The sequence below is a fragment of the Sciurus vulgaris genome, assembly GCF_902686455.1.
Source record: "Sciurus vulgaris genome assembly, chromosome: 6".
Taxonomy (NCBI): domain Eukaryota; kingdom Metazoa; phylum Chordata; class Mammalia; order Rodentia; family Sciuridae; genus Sciurus; species Sciurus vulgaris.
The window spans coordinates 42799288-42814927 of NC_136466.1; the positions used below are offsets into that span (position 1 = coordinate 42799288).

The 15640-nt window shown below is 39.1% G+C and overlaps 1 protein-coding gene across 1 annotated transcript in view; it reads right to left on the bottom strand.

Moving 5' to 3' along the window:
- The window catches only part of MCC (MCC regulator of WNT signaling pathway), a 511343-nt gene that overhangs the window by 306308 nt on the left and 189395 nt on the right, over positions 1–15640 (bottom strand). The window lies entirely within an intron of this gene.

The window sequence follows — 15640 nt, forward strand, 5'->3', positions numbered from 1 at the left end:
ATCCCAAGTACTCTTTTTTGATTTTGTGATTGGGAAAGAAACTTTGTGTTTGAGTCACCATATATTTTTGGTTTTGGTTAGAGCGGCTAAGTATTTCCTTAACAATTATAGCAGATTAAAACCTGATAAAAGGTACTAATATCTGTAATTCATTGGGAAAGTACAATGAAAAAGTAGACCTAGAGGAGGATTGTCCAACCAGCCCACCTGGAGAGGGTGGGGAATGGTCATGGAAGGCTTCCTGGAGGAGAAAGCCTAATGCTTCAGCTGTCACCCTGGCTAGAAAAATTAGATTTGAAAAGCCTGCTTTCTTTGCTGTTCACTGCTGAACAGAAGTCTCTGGTAGGTACATCTGGAGGGTTTTTTGTTTGTTTGTTTGTTTTTGGTACCGGGGATTGGACCTAGGGGCACTCTATCGCTGAGTTACATCCCCAGCCCTTTTTATTTTTTTACTTTGAGGGAGGATCTTGCTAAAATTGCTTAGGGTCTTGCTAAGTTGCTGAGGCTGGCTTTGAACTTGGGATCCTCCTCCCTCAGTCTCCCAAGTTGCTAGGATTATATGCTCATGCTGCTACTCCCAGCTGCATCTGGAGTGTCTTGTTGGTAGACCCTGGGCCATGTGCCTTTGTCTTAGCTACAAGGAAGGTTAGAAATTTTGTTTTCTGGTTCCTGTTTTGGGGAGGTAGATTCTGTAAGGTGAGTCATTTCCTAAACAGAAGAAGGATGTTCTTCATAAGATCTGAGCAGCCAAAAAACAACAAAGGTCTACATAGGCACAGTACTAGGTACGGGGGACACAGAAGTAAGCATGATAAATTGTAATCCCTGCCCATGGAGTTTTCATTCTGGTGGGTCTTTACTACATGACTTTTAATGACAAAAAAGGGCTTCAAAATGATTCAATTTGTGTTATGAAATGAGAGTATATACAGATCACTCTATAACGTACTTGGGTATAATTACAGCAAAATATGTGTTGTGTACAGTGGGTTCTGATATGAATGTCCAATCCCCACTTATTGAGTACTGGTGAATTTACTCAATGTGATTAGGAAAAATATCTTCAGGTGGTTTCCCCTACTGTTCTATCTCCGCTTATCTTTTGTCAGTCCAATGCAACACTTTTCCATACAGTGCTATGTGGCTGGAATATATCAGCTACTTCATATCAAAGCAAATGATTCTATCACTATGTTTGCAGGTGCTTGAAGTTTATTTTAATGCAAAGTCTGTCAACCCTATTACAAGAGAGGTTTTGTTTTTCTTATGCATAGACTGCAAACTGCCTATCCTTTTTCTCCTGCTCTTTTGAATGCTTGTTATCTGCCTAATAGACTCAGGTTCATTGTTATGGTCCCAGTAACATGTGGCAGGAAGACAGAGGCCAGAGTTGAAAAGTGAATCTTCTACACTGGATTGAATCTCAGGGCTTTTCATCTCACATGTACACAAATAGACATAACCCTGGACCTTGCTTCTTATGTTCAACACAGTGTACCCAGCCCAGTGCACATGGCCTGTGACATATCAAGTATTTAATAAACAATTATTGAATGGGTTCCTGAATTACCCAGGGTTATAGTGCCCCAGGGTCTCATTTTGTGAACCTGGAAAAGCAACATGAAAATTACTTTTTAAAAAAAAAATAATTGTACATTGTTAGATAAACAGGAGCCTCATTTTCAAATAAAATGCAATGCTTTGGGGATAAAACAGTCAAAGGAAGCTTCGTTTGAAATTTATTATGCCATATTAATAGATCCAAGCCCAGTTTCTGGCAGAATCATATAATCAGGTTAGCCAAGCTCCATATTAATCAGCAAGATCAAAGGCCTTCCTATTATTACCTTAACACTTTCCGCTGAAGTGATGCTGAAGAGCTCAAATTTTTTGCAAAGGAGTGAGTCAAACATAATACAGCCTCATAAATGGGACATGAAAAGGGAAATATGTTTCTAAAAAATTACAGTTGATTATTCTCATTTCTTTTCTTCATTTTTCCCCTTTGTGATAGAACCCATAGCCATGCACATGCTAGGCAAGTGCTTTACCACTGAACCATATCCTCAGTCCTTTTTATTTTATTTTGAGACAGGGTCTCACTAAATTGCCCAGTCTGGCCTCAAACTTGTTATCCTCCTGCCTCAGCACAGACAAAAGTCTGTACAGTAAGGAGTTTCCACCTCTGGTGAAAGAATTGGTTCTATGACTTTTCTGAAGTTCAAAGTATTTCCTAATTTTTCCCTGCAACAGCCCAGGGCAGGGGGCAGAGGGAGAGAGAGGGCTTGTGAACTCACTCTTTCAAATCTCACTCTAAATATGTGGTGACAGGAAGAAAGGGCTACTTTATCCTTGCTAAATTTGTATTTGTATACTAACATGAATGCTCTGTCATTAATATTCAAGTTATTCTCCATCAGAAGAAACTTTGTAAAGACACCATTAGGTTACAATTCCCTAAGTTCTGCCTAATGTATATATATATTTTTTATGAGAATGGTAAATAAAAAATATTGAATGAGACAATTTGATTTGGGTTTTGTTTGAGATCTCTGCACATCAGGTCAATGGTCTCATGAAATGTCTTATAACATAGCTCTTCATTTAAAAACTTGTTCATTAGTCTGACGTGGTGGTGCACATCTATAACCCCGCAACTCAGGAGGCTGGGGCAGGAGGATCACAAGTTCAAAGCCGGCTTCAGCAACTTAGCCAGGCCCTGTGTCAAAATAAATAAAAAGGGTTGGGGATGTAGCTCCATGGGAGACCACCCCTGGGTTCAATCCCCACTACAAAACAAACAACCCAAAACCCAAATAAAAGCCCATTCTCCCTCAGAAGCCTGTTCTCTTTTCCTTTACATGGACACCACTGCCATCTCGGTGACCCTCTCTCACAAGGCTCCAGCTGGGGCAGTCTTCTTTCAGACCCTCATGACATGTACTCCCAAGGCCCAGGACTTTCATAAGCTCTTTTGATGCTCCGGTTGCTAGTCCCTACCTTATTTGCCTGGCTCAGTTCTCAGAATTCCTGAGTTCCCAAACAAATGACAAAACTGTTGTTAGGAGACTCCAGTGCTCTGTCCACTCTCATTCCTGAAGCAGGAGGGCCTTGGGGTCACCTCCATGGTGGCTCTGGCTTTAGGGTCTCCAAGCATGAGTCCCAGCTGTGCCCTTAGCAACCGTGTGATCTTGGACAAGCCAGTGATGAGAAGGATAATCGTGTTTATCACAAAGGATGGTTGTGAAAAATGAAAATAAATAAAGATTATGAAGTTTAAACATCTATCTATATGGTCGCGCAATACTTCTCCATGTGAAGATCTTTTTTGTTTGTTTTTTTTGCAGACTTACAAAAAATAATAACCAAACATAATGGGCCCAACAGATATCGATAATCGTTTAAACCATTATAGGATGGAAAACCTGTTAAAGGCTCCTAAAATATTCTCTTTTGCCTAGAGAGTCAGCCCTGGGATTCTAACACTGAGCAGTCTGCAAATGGTAAGGGTCACTCTAGCTGTTTATACTGGTCACTTGGCAAAATATGAGTCACTTTAGCCACAGTCTGTCTCTCTTTCTCCCTTCTTTTCCTTTCTTCCTTCCCCACCCACCCCTTTCTTTCAAAGATATCACTTGACATAGACATGTATATAGAACTGTTTTCTATAAAAACTAATGAGGACAAGTATAGAATTCTCTAGTCATTTTCCCCCTTAGAAATGGTATAAAGAAAACTAACAACTGTCACTTTCAAGCACTAATTCCTTTGTAAGCATGCCACTATTCCTTTGTCCACTGGGAGTTAATATCTGCAGTTTGACTATACTTCTGTTGGTTAGGACAAGTTAGATTATGCTGCACTAGCAAAAAACCCTTGCTCACCATTTCACCCCAGAGTTCAATAACTTGAAGGAAAAAAAAAAAAAAAAAAGGTTATTTCCCCTGCATACTACCATCTACCATCTGAGAGTCAGCAGGGGTCTCTGTCCACAGTAGTCCCTCTGGGCCATTAGTTGCTCTCCAGAAGGAAGAGAATGTTCTGGAGGGTATTTTACTAGCAAATGAATGTTCTTGCATCCAAGTGGCTCACATGGTTCACAGCTCACTGGCCAGATAGTCAAAGGGACCAAATCAACCCTGAGGGGACACAGATCATGCAGTCTTATCTCATGGTGAATGTAAGAATGATGGGTCAGGGTTTAATATTTGTTAGACTTCCATCTGATAACATCTGAAGTTTCCTTTTATTTTTTATTTTTATTTTTGCAGTGCTGGGATTGAACCAAGGGCTTCTTACATCCAGGCAAGCACTCCACTGCTGAGTTGCCCTCCTTGCCCTTCTTTTCTTTTTCAAATAACTATTGCACTATGACCAACCATATGCCTTGTATATTATTACTGCTCAATATCCAGATTTAATTGTCAGACATTATCCTTGGCTTGTTAAAACAAGAATGTGGCAACAGCACTTTGTTCATTCGTAGAAAAATATTTAGGAAAAAAAAATCATCTTTTCTATCTGAATACAATATTCTAATTGATAAATTCTCTATATGTGTACATACATGCATACATGCATAATATATTATCATATATGTATGTATTTATTCCAGCTTTTATATTGATAACTTTACAAGGAAATACTATATATATCAGTGAGTTTGCATCACTAAGATGAAATACCTGAGACAGCTAACTTATAAAGATAAAGGGTTCTTTACCTCACAGGAGATTCACAGGCACAGTGCCTGCATTGGCTTCATTCTGGTAAGGGTCCTCTCTCTTGGCATGTTGGAGATGTGCAAATGTTGGAGATGGTAGCATTTCCATTGCCAGACAGAGAGAGAGAGAGAGAGAGAGAGAGAGAGAGAGAGAGAGAGAGAGAGACACACACACACACACACTAGGGTCCCCCATCCCCTCCAAGGGCATGCCTGCTTTGGCCCATGATCCTCCTCTTAGGCCACGTCTCTCAAAGGTTCCACCACCTTCCAATACTGCCACCCTGTGGATGAAGGCTTCAATCACAATGGACCCTTGAGGATACTCAAACTACATTGAAACCATAGAATTATGTGAAAAAAAAAATGAAAGTGTAAGAAAAAAAAATCCTTATTTGCATTTTGCCTGTATTTTGACAAAGAATTAGATAAAAGACGGGAATAACTGGGGAATAAAGTTAACTGGGGAATAACAAATTATGGTATGTGCATGTATGAATATATCACAATATGTTCCAAATATATATATATAAAGCACCAGTTAAAAATAAATAAATAATAGAAGGAAAACAAATAGATTAAAGGAAGGAGATCAAGGAGGGAGGAGGAAAGGGAAGGGATTAGTATTATGAATTGAAATGGAGAAAACTATATTTATGAATATGAATATGTCAAAATGATTCTATTATGAATAAATACAGTAAAGAAGGGGAGGGAGGGAGAGAGGGGGGAGGGGGAAAGAGAAAGAGAGAGAGACAGAGAGAGAGAGAGAGAGAGAGAGAGAGATGCTGACTGACTACATCTTAGTTAAAGCATCAGAGAAAGACCAGGTGGGTTGATCAAAGAAAGCACAACTGAAATGCACCAACAGAACCCTTTATCACAGGCCAGAGGAGCCTTCTTCAGGTTTGGGAATTTTCTATCTATCACCATTATGTCTATTATATTTTAAACTGAAATTTAACCTCTCTCCTATCTTGCTATTTCATACATTATCTCCTACAGAGCTAAAACAACTTGTCTAACAGAAATAATAGACAGGCAGTGTTCATTTGTGCCAGTATTATCTTCTTTTCCCTTTTTTTGTTCTTAAAGGCATCCCAAGGAGGAGAGAAGCACTCTATTAATCTGCTCAGGTTGCCATAACAAAATGCTATGCATAGCCTGGGTGATTAAGCTTCATGGTATCTCTTCTTGTTGGGGCACTAATCCCATGATGAGGGCCCCACACTCATGACCTCATCTAAATTATCTCCCAAAGGTCCCCTCTCCAAATATTATCACACTGGGGTTAAGGATTCAGCAAAAGAATCTGGAGGGAAACAAACATTCAGTCTCCAATGACCACTGAGCAGGTGCTTTCTAGGCCAGTAAGGAAACCAAGCATACGGTGTCCCTATAAGTATGAAAGTCCAAAGCACTCCCTGGGCCCAGAGGTCTCTGTGTGCACAAAAGGAAAGGAAGCCATCACATCTGCAACTGCAACTCCTTCAGGGCTCTCTGAAGTTAGAGGTGAGGTATGTTCTTCACAAACACAAAAATCAGAAAATGTAATCTTTAATGTTAGAAGGTAGTAGAGCACAAATTCTAAATATTATACTTATCAAAAAAAACCACAGGGCTGGGCATGGTGGCACACACCTGTAACCTAGCAACTCCGGAGGCTGAGGTAGGAGGAATGCAAGTTCAAAGCCCAACTTCAGCAATTTAGCGAAGGCTTAAGCAACTTAGCCAGATGCTGTCTCAAAATAAAAAATAAAAAAGGGTTGGGGATGTAGCTCCATGGCTGAGTGCCCCCTGGGTTCAATCCATGGTTACAAAAAACAAAACAAAGCAACAAAAATTATCAGGCTAGGGATACAGCTCACTGTTAGAGCACATGCTTAGCATTCACAGGACCCTCCTGGGTTCAATTCGCAGCATGGGGGGCACGGGGTGGGGGGGGTAGGAGAGAAGAAAAGAAAAGGGAAAAAAGAAAAACAAGTAGCAAATTCGACATGTTTATAAAACAGATCACTGAGAAAACTCTGCTCTCAGAGAGAAGGCTGGAACAGAAAACCTGCCAAGCACTAAGATCCTTGCCCAGCTAGGTACTTGGCAGCAACAGGCTAGTACTTTAATCTCATCTTCAAAGTGCCACCCAGGTTGGGCTCCAAGACCTGCAATTACTGTGCTTATTCACCAAAGGCATTATGTTACTTTCCCAGCAGGCTTTCTTGAGAACAAAGTGAGCTAAAGTCTTTGGAGTACCTAACACACACCTTAAAGGCAGTTAACGGCAATTGTGATAACTAACATCTTTCAGGGGTCATTACACTAGGTGCTGAACAACATTTTAAATATATTGTCTTATTTGGTCCTATCAATAACCTATGGATAGCTACACTTATTTTCTCAGTTTTAGAAGAGGATATTTTCTTTCTTTCATCTGAATTGTGTAGACATTGCTCTTTTGTATAGAATAATGGGTAAGAGCTGGGGTTTTGTAGTCACATTGTTGTGGGTCAAATCAAAGTCACCATGAACAGTTTATGTGTCCTCAAGAAAGGTATTAATGTAACTCTTGGTCTCTTCATCTTTAAAATGGGGATAATAACATGTATTTTACAGGTCTGTTGTGAGAATTGCATAGAATTAAAATATGTAGAGCACATAAGAATTCATGTGGCAAACTGATAACAAATATTAGCCATTATGTGGTCACATATGTCACATATATTGGAATCCATCTGAGACAACAGGGAGCAAATATATGGGAGAACTGTAGCAGCTTAGAAGCAGAGGAGTCATTGCTTTTGGGTGCTTTGGCCACCTCAGCTGCCCCTGTTCTCTGCCCCCAGTTTGTCCTTTCCATCCTTCATTTGAGTTCTGGGGCCTCTATTGCCACACAGAGTGCTGAGGGAATCCTAAATGTTTATATTATTATCATGATATCATCTGTGTTTAGCAGCCATTTACCTTTCAGTTATGTGCATTGTGCAGAGAATGTTGCCTAGTTTATTATCCTCAGAGGCAAGAGCAAACCCTCCTTTCCAAACACCAGAAGCAACTACCTTTCTGGATTCAGAACTCCCACACCAACAGAAAAGAAGTGCATGAGAACTTGAACAAATTGGTTGCCAGGTGTCAGCCTTCCCTGTCAGCAGCACATTTACTATTTCTAGATAACATTGACATCAACAGAAGCAGTAGTAAATTGTTTCATCCACAACAGAATCATGATAGGAGTCTTCAGTTATTTGTTAATGTCAATGTTTGGTACCAAAGCCTGGAGCCTGATTCCCACGAGGGCCACAGGCCTCCTTGGCCACAAATTACATTGCAAACACAGGCCAGTTGTTTTAAAATCTGTGCCTGTGGTCACAAGGAGACTGGAGCAGGGAAGGAGAGATAAATACAGACCATCTAACCTTCTCCTGGGAGAAAGCAAAAAAACGAAAAGCAATTTAAAATCACATGTTCTACTAAGGGGAGGTAAATAATATTACCTCTCAGGTGATGAAAATCAGGTCTTTGCCCTTTGGCTGCCTTCAGAAAGTGAGTTTATTTGTGTCCTTTTCGGAATATATATATATATATATATATATATATATATATATATATATATATATATATTTCATACATATAAATATTTCACATGCATCCTATCTAAAGACAATATCCTGAATTTCAATGTAATATTAGATATAGAGTGGAAGATGTATTTGGAAATGCAATTCTCTCTCCCCATTTCCCTGCCACCCCCCAAGACTGTTAACAGGTGATGAGAAAGAAAGAAATGAGGAAGTGCAGTTTTCGTACTGAAGTGTGCTTATCACACCAGCACCACGAGTGGATATTTTTTAATGTCCTGCTGTGCACAAGCAAGTTCAACAAACCTTGATGTGCTGCAGCCCAGGCTTGAGAATGCTTAATGGGAGATATTTTAGAACTAAAGGAGCAGCTGGAATAAACAGACTTTCAAATTCTCCTCCAGCTACAGCTCCTATTGTTCTCTTCTCCACCAAATTTAATATGAAAGGCAAAGTGTCTGCCCTTTGGCAGTTAATAATTCAGTTATGAAAGCACAGCTGAGGCAAGCATCTTTAACTTTTGTAGTTTTCAATGTACAGATTTTGTACTTCTTTGTTAAATTTATTCCTAAGGATGTAATTTTTTTACATCTACTATAAATGGAATTGTTTCTTAATTTTATTTTCAGATTATTAATTCCCTACTAATGTAAAGAAATGCAATTAATTTTTCATATTGCTCTTGTATCTGCAATCTTGCTGAACTCATTTATTCCAAATTTGTGTGTATTTTTTTGGATTTTTCTATATACAAAATACTGTTTTGGCAAATAGAAATAGTTTACTTCTTATTTTTCAATTTGAAATCTTTTTGTTTTCTTATCTAATTATCTGGCTTCAACATAATGTTGAATAGAAGTGAAAGAAACAGATACCTTTGCCTTGTTGGTCACCTCCAGGGAGAAGATACTCATTCCTTCATGTTAAGTATAATATTAGCTACAGGTTTTTCATAGATGCCTCTTTTCTCCAATCAGTTTCATCTCTCACTGCCTGACTGGGAAACATTTCTCTAACCAAAGTGGTTTTCTTACTATTCTTATGAGTGTCAAGTTCACTCCCAAATTCTTTTCTCTCTCCCCACTGCAGTATTAGCCCCATTTCCTTCTCTGAATCCAATTCCTTAGCTCTTGTCCTGCTGCTAATCTTTTTTATCTCAAGTCCTTTAGCACCCCAGCCTTGATAGCTTCATTCAACGTGAGCTGTATGATTCTCAACTAAGTAAGGAGAAAAGCAGGGCTGGAATAATTGTATATTAGAAAATGGAAATAATTCTTAACCAGTTGGTACATAAGTACTGCTCCAAATCATAAAGTGCCCACCCCCTGCCCATTCACTGCCCAGTCTACAACCCCATCCCTAGAAACTTCCAGACCTTTCCACAGTTGAGCAACCACAGGACTAATATTTTGCTCGGTTGGGGTCTTTAGATCTTCCTCTATGGCTATGGACAATATTGTGAATATTCTCCCTGAAGAAAAGAGGTTATGTTTCTTAAATGAAGACAGACAAAAAAAATAAATATCTTAAGCAAATATACCTGATTACATTTTCCAGTTGAACTATCCTCATACTCATAGGATTTCCTAGCAGCATTGGAATCAGTATTTCCCAACTCCTTTACCACTCTCTGAACAGAAATTTCATTTATGGTTCCATGTTGTAGACAATGACTTCCTTTCTCTTCTTCCCCCTCCCCTTACTCCCTCTCTCCCTTCCTCCCTCCTTCCCTTCCTTCCTTCCCTAGTCCTCCTTCCTTGCCTTCCTTCCTCCTTCCTTCCTTCCTGCCCACCTGCCTTCCTTCATCCCCTCCTTCCTTCTTACTGTGTTTCATATCCTTATTGATCTTTAAGAATTTCAGTTCCACAACTAACCAGGCTCCAAAATATTTGGCTTATTTTCACAGTTATGAGGAACACAACTATTTGAAATCACCATCAGCATCCTCTCAGTCCTCCAAAGTTATGGGGAAGTCTACCATGGTTTAAATGATGGGGTCCCCTCCAAAATTCATGTTGAAATTTAATCCCCAATGCAAAATAGGAGGCAAGGCCTTTGGGAGGGTTCTGCCTGGCAAATGGGATTAGCACCTTTGTAAAAGAGTTCAAGGCTACAGGACTCTTTCTCTTCAGCTCTCCTGCCAGGTGAAGACAGCATCCTTCCTCTGCAGAGGACGCAGCAACAGGGCAGCACTGCAAGCAGACAGCAGCCTTCCCTGTACACCGGTCCTACTGGCACCTTGATCTGGAACCACCCAATTCCCTGAACTGTAGAACATCAATTTCTCGTCTTCATAAATTACCCAGTCTGTGATATTCTGTGATAGCAGCACAAACAGACAAAGATATAACCTATGGCATGTGAGAAAGCTTGCACAGACCTTTGTCCAAACTTTTGAAAACTACCTTTATTTCTCCCTCAGATCCGAGATATGAAGTATTTTGTCCCCTTCATTCATACAGCTCATATTTAACTATATTTATTTGAAATTAATTTTTAAACACTTCCACTACTACTGGCACCAAGGATAGGGATGGAAATGTCACATGGGAAGTAAAAACTAACCCTGAGTTGCAAACAGCTGTATTTCAGGGTTATTTGGGAATTGGGAGGGCGGATAACAATTTGGGGCTGCTTTCTTTTATCTTCCCTAAGGTAGGAAACTTTTTCAAAAGTGAAAGCTTTTATAGATTCTAGAGACAGCAGCATCAAATTAATGCCATTTCATATTATGTCCTTCCCTCATTAAAGAAACACCTATCATCCATTATGCATCTTGCTAGGTACTAGAAATATAATGGCAATTAAAAGAAACACACCATCACTGCCTTTGCTTAAGCTTAGCATAGCACTGTGGTAGACCTAAAGAAGGTCCTCGTCTTCATCACTCTGTGCAGACACATCTTTGCCTGTAACTTTGCAGGGCTCTTTCACTCTGACTCTAGACTTGTCCATGTGATTTACTTTGGCTGATAGAAAAAGCCAGAAAGGATGGTGTGCCTGGGCTTCCTCCAGGGGTCTTCTGTGTTTCCCCTTGCACATTGGTCACCCTGTGAGTGGGCCTGAGCTAGCCTTCTGGGGAATGATGTACATGTGGTGCAGTTGTCCCAGTCACCCAAACCAAGGCCTAGCTAGGTTAACCATCAACCAGCTTATCCCCAGATACACGAGTGAGGCCTGCCCTTACAGCCAATATCAGTTGTCTGGCCAACCTGCAACCACCCTCAGACACATGAGCAATAAACACATTGAATGTCACTGTGATTTGATGGTGTTTTAATACATAACCTTACCATGATACATTGCTTAATTATATAAATGAACATAAAATTTCAGCTGCATTATGTCCTCTGAAGGATGACAATATCAAAATATGAAACACATAAAACGTCTAGTTGACTTAGACTGGTTGAGCAGGGAAGTTGAGGACTACTTCTTTAAGGAATGGATATGTGAGCTAAGATCTAAAAGACATGCAGAAGTTAACTAGGTGAAAAACAGAGGAGTTATTCAAGTCCCAAGAGCAGTATGTTCAAAGGCTCTGTTGATAAAGAGTATAGATATTTAGTTACTTAAGACCAATGTGTCTGGATAGAGTATGGAGATGAAGGGGATAATGCAAAACAACAACAATAATAATTATTATAAGGCTGGAATAAGCAGTGAATGAAAAAAGTAGAAAGCCTTATAGCATAGGAAAGATTTGAGACTTGATCCAAGGAACTGTGAGACTTATGGAATGGTTTTAAGATGGTAGACAGTTGTTTTTCTCACATGCTTACTTTATTCTGAAGTGGGTAGGAAATTTCTCAAGCACACACCTTGAATTTTCACAAGCTCTAAAGCAAGGATATTTATTATTCAATGAACATTTATTGAGAGTTCCAATTTGGAGTAAGTAAATGATTCAGGTTGAATAAATGAATGACCCTGTTACAAGCCATCTAGTAGGCACTAGAGAGGAAAATGGAAGACTCCTGCCCTTGATATGCTCACAGTTTCATTGGGCAGGTTCACACTCTACTTTTTTTAGATGTAAAAAAAAGGTCTCATTGTTAACCCAAAGAGATATGAATAATGCTCTTTTAAAAACATGAAGAAGGAACATCTACTTCTGTGAGGGCCCCAAATAGCACATGCTGAAGCCAAATTGGCAGGAGCAAATTACAGCTCCTGTTCTGGCCTGAGAGTCTCTGTCAGGTATTATCTGACACTGGTGACTGAGGGTGAAATAGACGGCAAATAAGAGGAGAGATCCAGGTGTCTTCCCAGAATGGAAGTCAGTCTCCTGATCCAGAGGTCACAGGTCAGTATTAACATCTAGCTAATTACTCAGACTCTTTTTCTTAAGATGTTTGTTCTTTCCACCAAAACCTGGAAAGAACATATAATTCTAAGTAGATATTTCAGATGCTCTTGAAGTTCCTAGGAAGGTCTGCATATGAGTCTGCCATTTTCCAGGAAAAAATGATGGAGTAAAATCAAAAGAGGAGGGGGTTTACTGATGGAGAACAAAGCTCCTTAGAAAATTAATACTATAAACCAAGAATATGAGAATAAAAAGTTAGAATCCAGGATAATGAGCAAAACTCTTGGAAGAGCCCTAGGATCAGTCCTGCCAGACCCTTGAACTAACTTCTCAAATTGAACATTATGAGGCAGCGGGGCCAAAGGTGGGGAACTGAGGATCCCACTACAACTCTTCCTTGGTCCATGCTACCTTGTCCATGCTTTTGGGAACATTGTGCTCGGCAATGTTCCCAAAGTCTGGCTGCATGCTGGGTGGAGTAGAGCAAACTGTTCTGTCAGGTGAGACTGCTGATACTTACAACACTCACCTGCCCCATTCCTGATTTTGAGCAACTCACGACATGCAGGGAAATGGAAGCCCCATAAGGCTCCAAAATTGATCTCTATCAATAAGTCAGAAATTGTTTTATAATATAAGACATTATAAATGCTATTCCACATTTACATTCTGTGCAAATAAAATCTGTGATCCTTACTATTGGTTGAGATGTTTTTTAAGGTGGAAATAGATATTAAAGAAGATAGAAGACATTAAATAGAAATCCAAACATTCCTCTGGTGCTCAAGTCCCTTTATTCTATCATCCCTGCTAGGGAATCCCCAAATTCCTAATGATATTCATTGTCAGTGGGATTTTTTTCAATAGCAGTTTCCAAAACTGCTATTTCTTTCATTATTAGAGCTTGAATATTCTTCACATACTGCATGCAATTATAAATACAGTGGGTGTTCAACAAATTCTGGACATTAGGCTGCTTTTAATAGAACAGAACTAGAAAATATTGACATTTTAAATCATTCAGCAATACTAAGTTCTGCACACAGCCAATTTAGAAAAGCAAGTTGAATCATGTTGTAGACATAATCTCAATAGCATCTTGAATGGTCAAATGCTTTCATTCACTTTTTTAAAAATGACAGAGGGCTGAGATGATTGGATCATTTCTTCTCATAATATGCCCAGGACAAATGCTTTTCATTCACTTTTTTAAAATATGACAGAGGGCTGAGATGATTGGATCATTTCTTCTCATAATATGCCCAGGACACTATTTTACAAGAAGGGGAGAAAGGAAAGAGGACCCTCAAGAGATGCTTGTTGTATTAAACAGGAGAATCTACTTAACATCAGTCATATTCACAATTGAAGACTAAAAACATAACTTGATAATATCGCTTAAGACTCTTTGAACTGCTAGCTGAATTAAATGCTAATAATAAATAGCAAGAAAAGGGGGAAATAAGTTTGTTAGCCTCATCTGCTAGCAAAGCCAATTGCTTATGTCTTGATAGAAATGAATTATCATAGGGTTGAATATTCTATAGGTCATTTATATTTCTGTCATGATCCAATAAGTTCTAAGAGCAAAAAAACCCCACATTTCACATAGCCCTGGCACATCTAATCTGCAATCTCCTCTTTTAATTTATATCTGAGAAAAGAATGAATGAGCAACTACAGGGATATAAAAGCCAGGGTCACATAAACATAATGCATAATTCTATTACACCTGATGCCCAGCTCTGAACAAATAAACTGTATTAGATATGCTGGCTTTGTATCAAAGAGGGTAAAGCAAACTGCTCTTCTCCTGGTAGACATGCAGAATCTGTCAAATAACATAGTATTCAGCCCAGTGCACTAACTTGATCATAAATATACACATGCACACACACAGACACACACATATTTCTAAATGAAGTTTTTATTTTAATAGCATTCTTTTTAATTTAAGCAATGCAAAATGGAGATAACACTGGAACAGTTGCAAAAGCATAGTGAAAAATGTCTTCTTGGACAAAGCTATTTTAATGAAAGCAACACTCTATGTGGTCTCCCTGATTTCTCCTTAGTATTCAACCATCTAAATTAGATTCACTTCACTGGCTGTCTTCATCAGATTTCATAAAACTGGGGACCAACCAAAAGAAATAAAAGGTGAGGGTTTTCCTTAAAGCAGGATGCTAGGTTTTGAAACAAATATTCATGTTAAGTGAAGGAACTTGATTAAATCCACAATTCAAGATAATGATGAACTAAATGCTGGAACTCAGCTGCCTGACACACTTTAGCATATGAATTAAATTTTCTCTTAGCTAATCCACTTAAAAAAAATACTACATTCAAACATCTCCCTTCAGGGAATTGGCCGTATATGGAATGAATAGGCTCTTGGGTCTACATGTGCTTGGCTTACAATTTCTGAGTTTGTTGGAAAAGTGAGTTTATGACACTATATTAAAATGGACACTGGTAGATTACATGAGCATATGACACTGTAATGAGCATTTCTATTTAATTAAATGTGCCATCACTCAAATGTATACAGGTGTACCAGCAGTTGTTTTCATGAATGATAATACCCCAAAAGGGATGTTTATGGCCAGATGCTAAAGAAGGTACTTCAGACAAGGAGATCAGTACATGTGGGACAGATAGGGGAAGAACAGTCATGATGGACAACTTGGATCTTTCTGAGCACATTCACAACTCTGTAGCAAAATGTTTTCCATGAAGCCTTCATTCCACAAATAGAATTTAAAAATGGGATTGTAGCATATGGCCATGTAAATTGTAAATGCGAGCCACATGTCTCCAACAATGCCAATGTGGTGGGCTGAGGAAGATGCAAATGGGGAAAGGTGTAGTATTAAGCTGGCTATCTCATAACACCCAGATGGCCCAGAGATTCCAGAGCCCTTCTGTGAATATCAAAAGGAAAAATATGATCCAGATACAGTCACATCCTTCAGATCTAAGACTTCACATAGTTTACATATCATAAGATGCACAGGGAGACCTACGTGCTGTTTG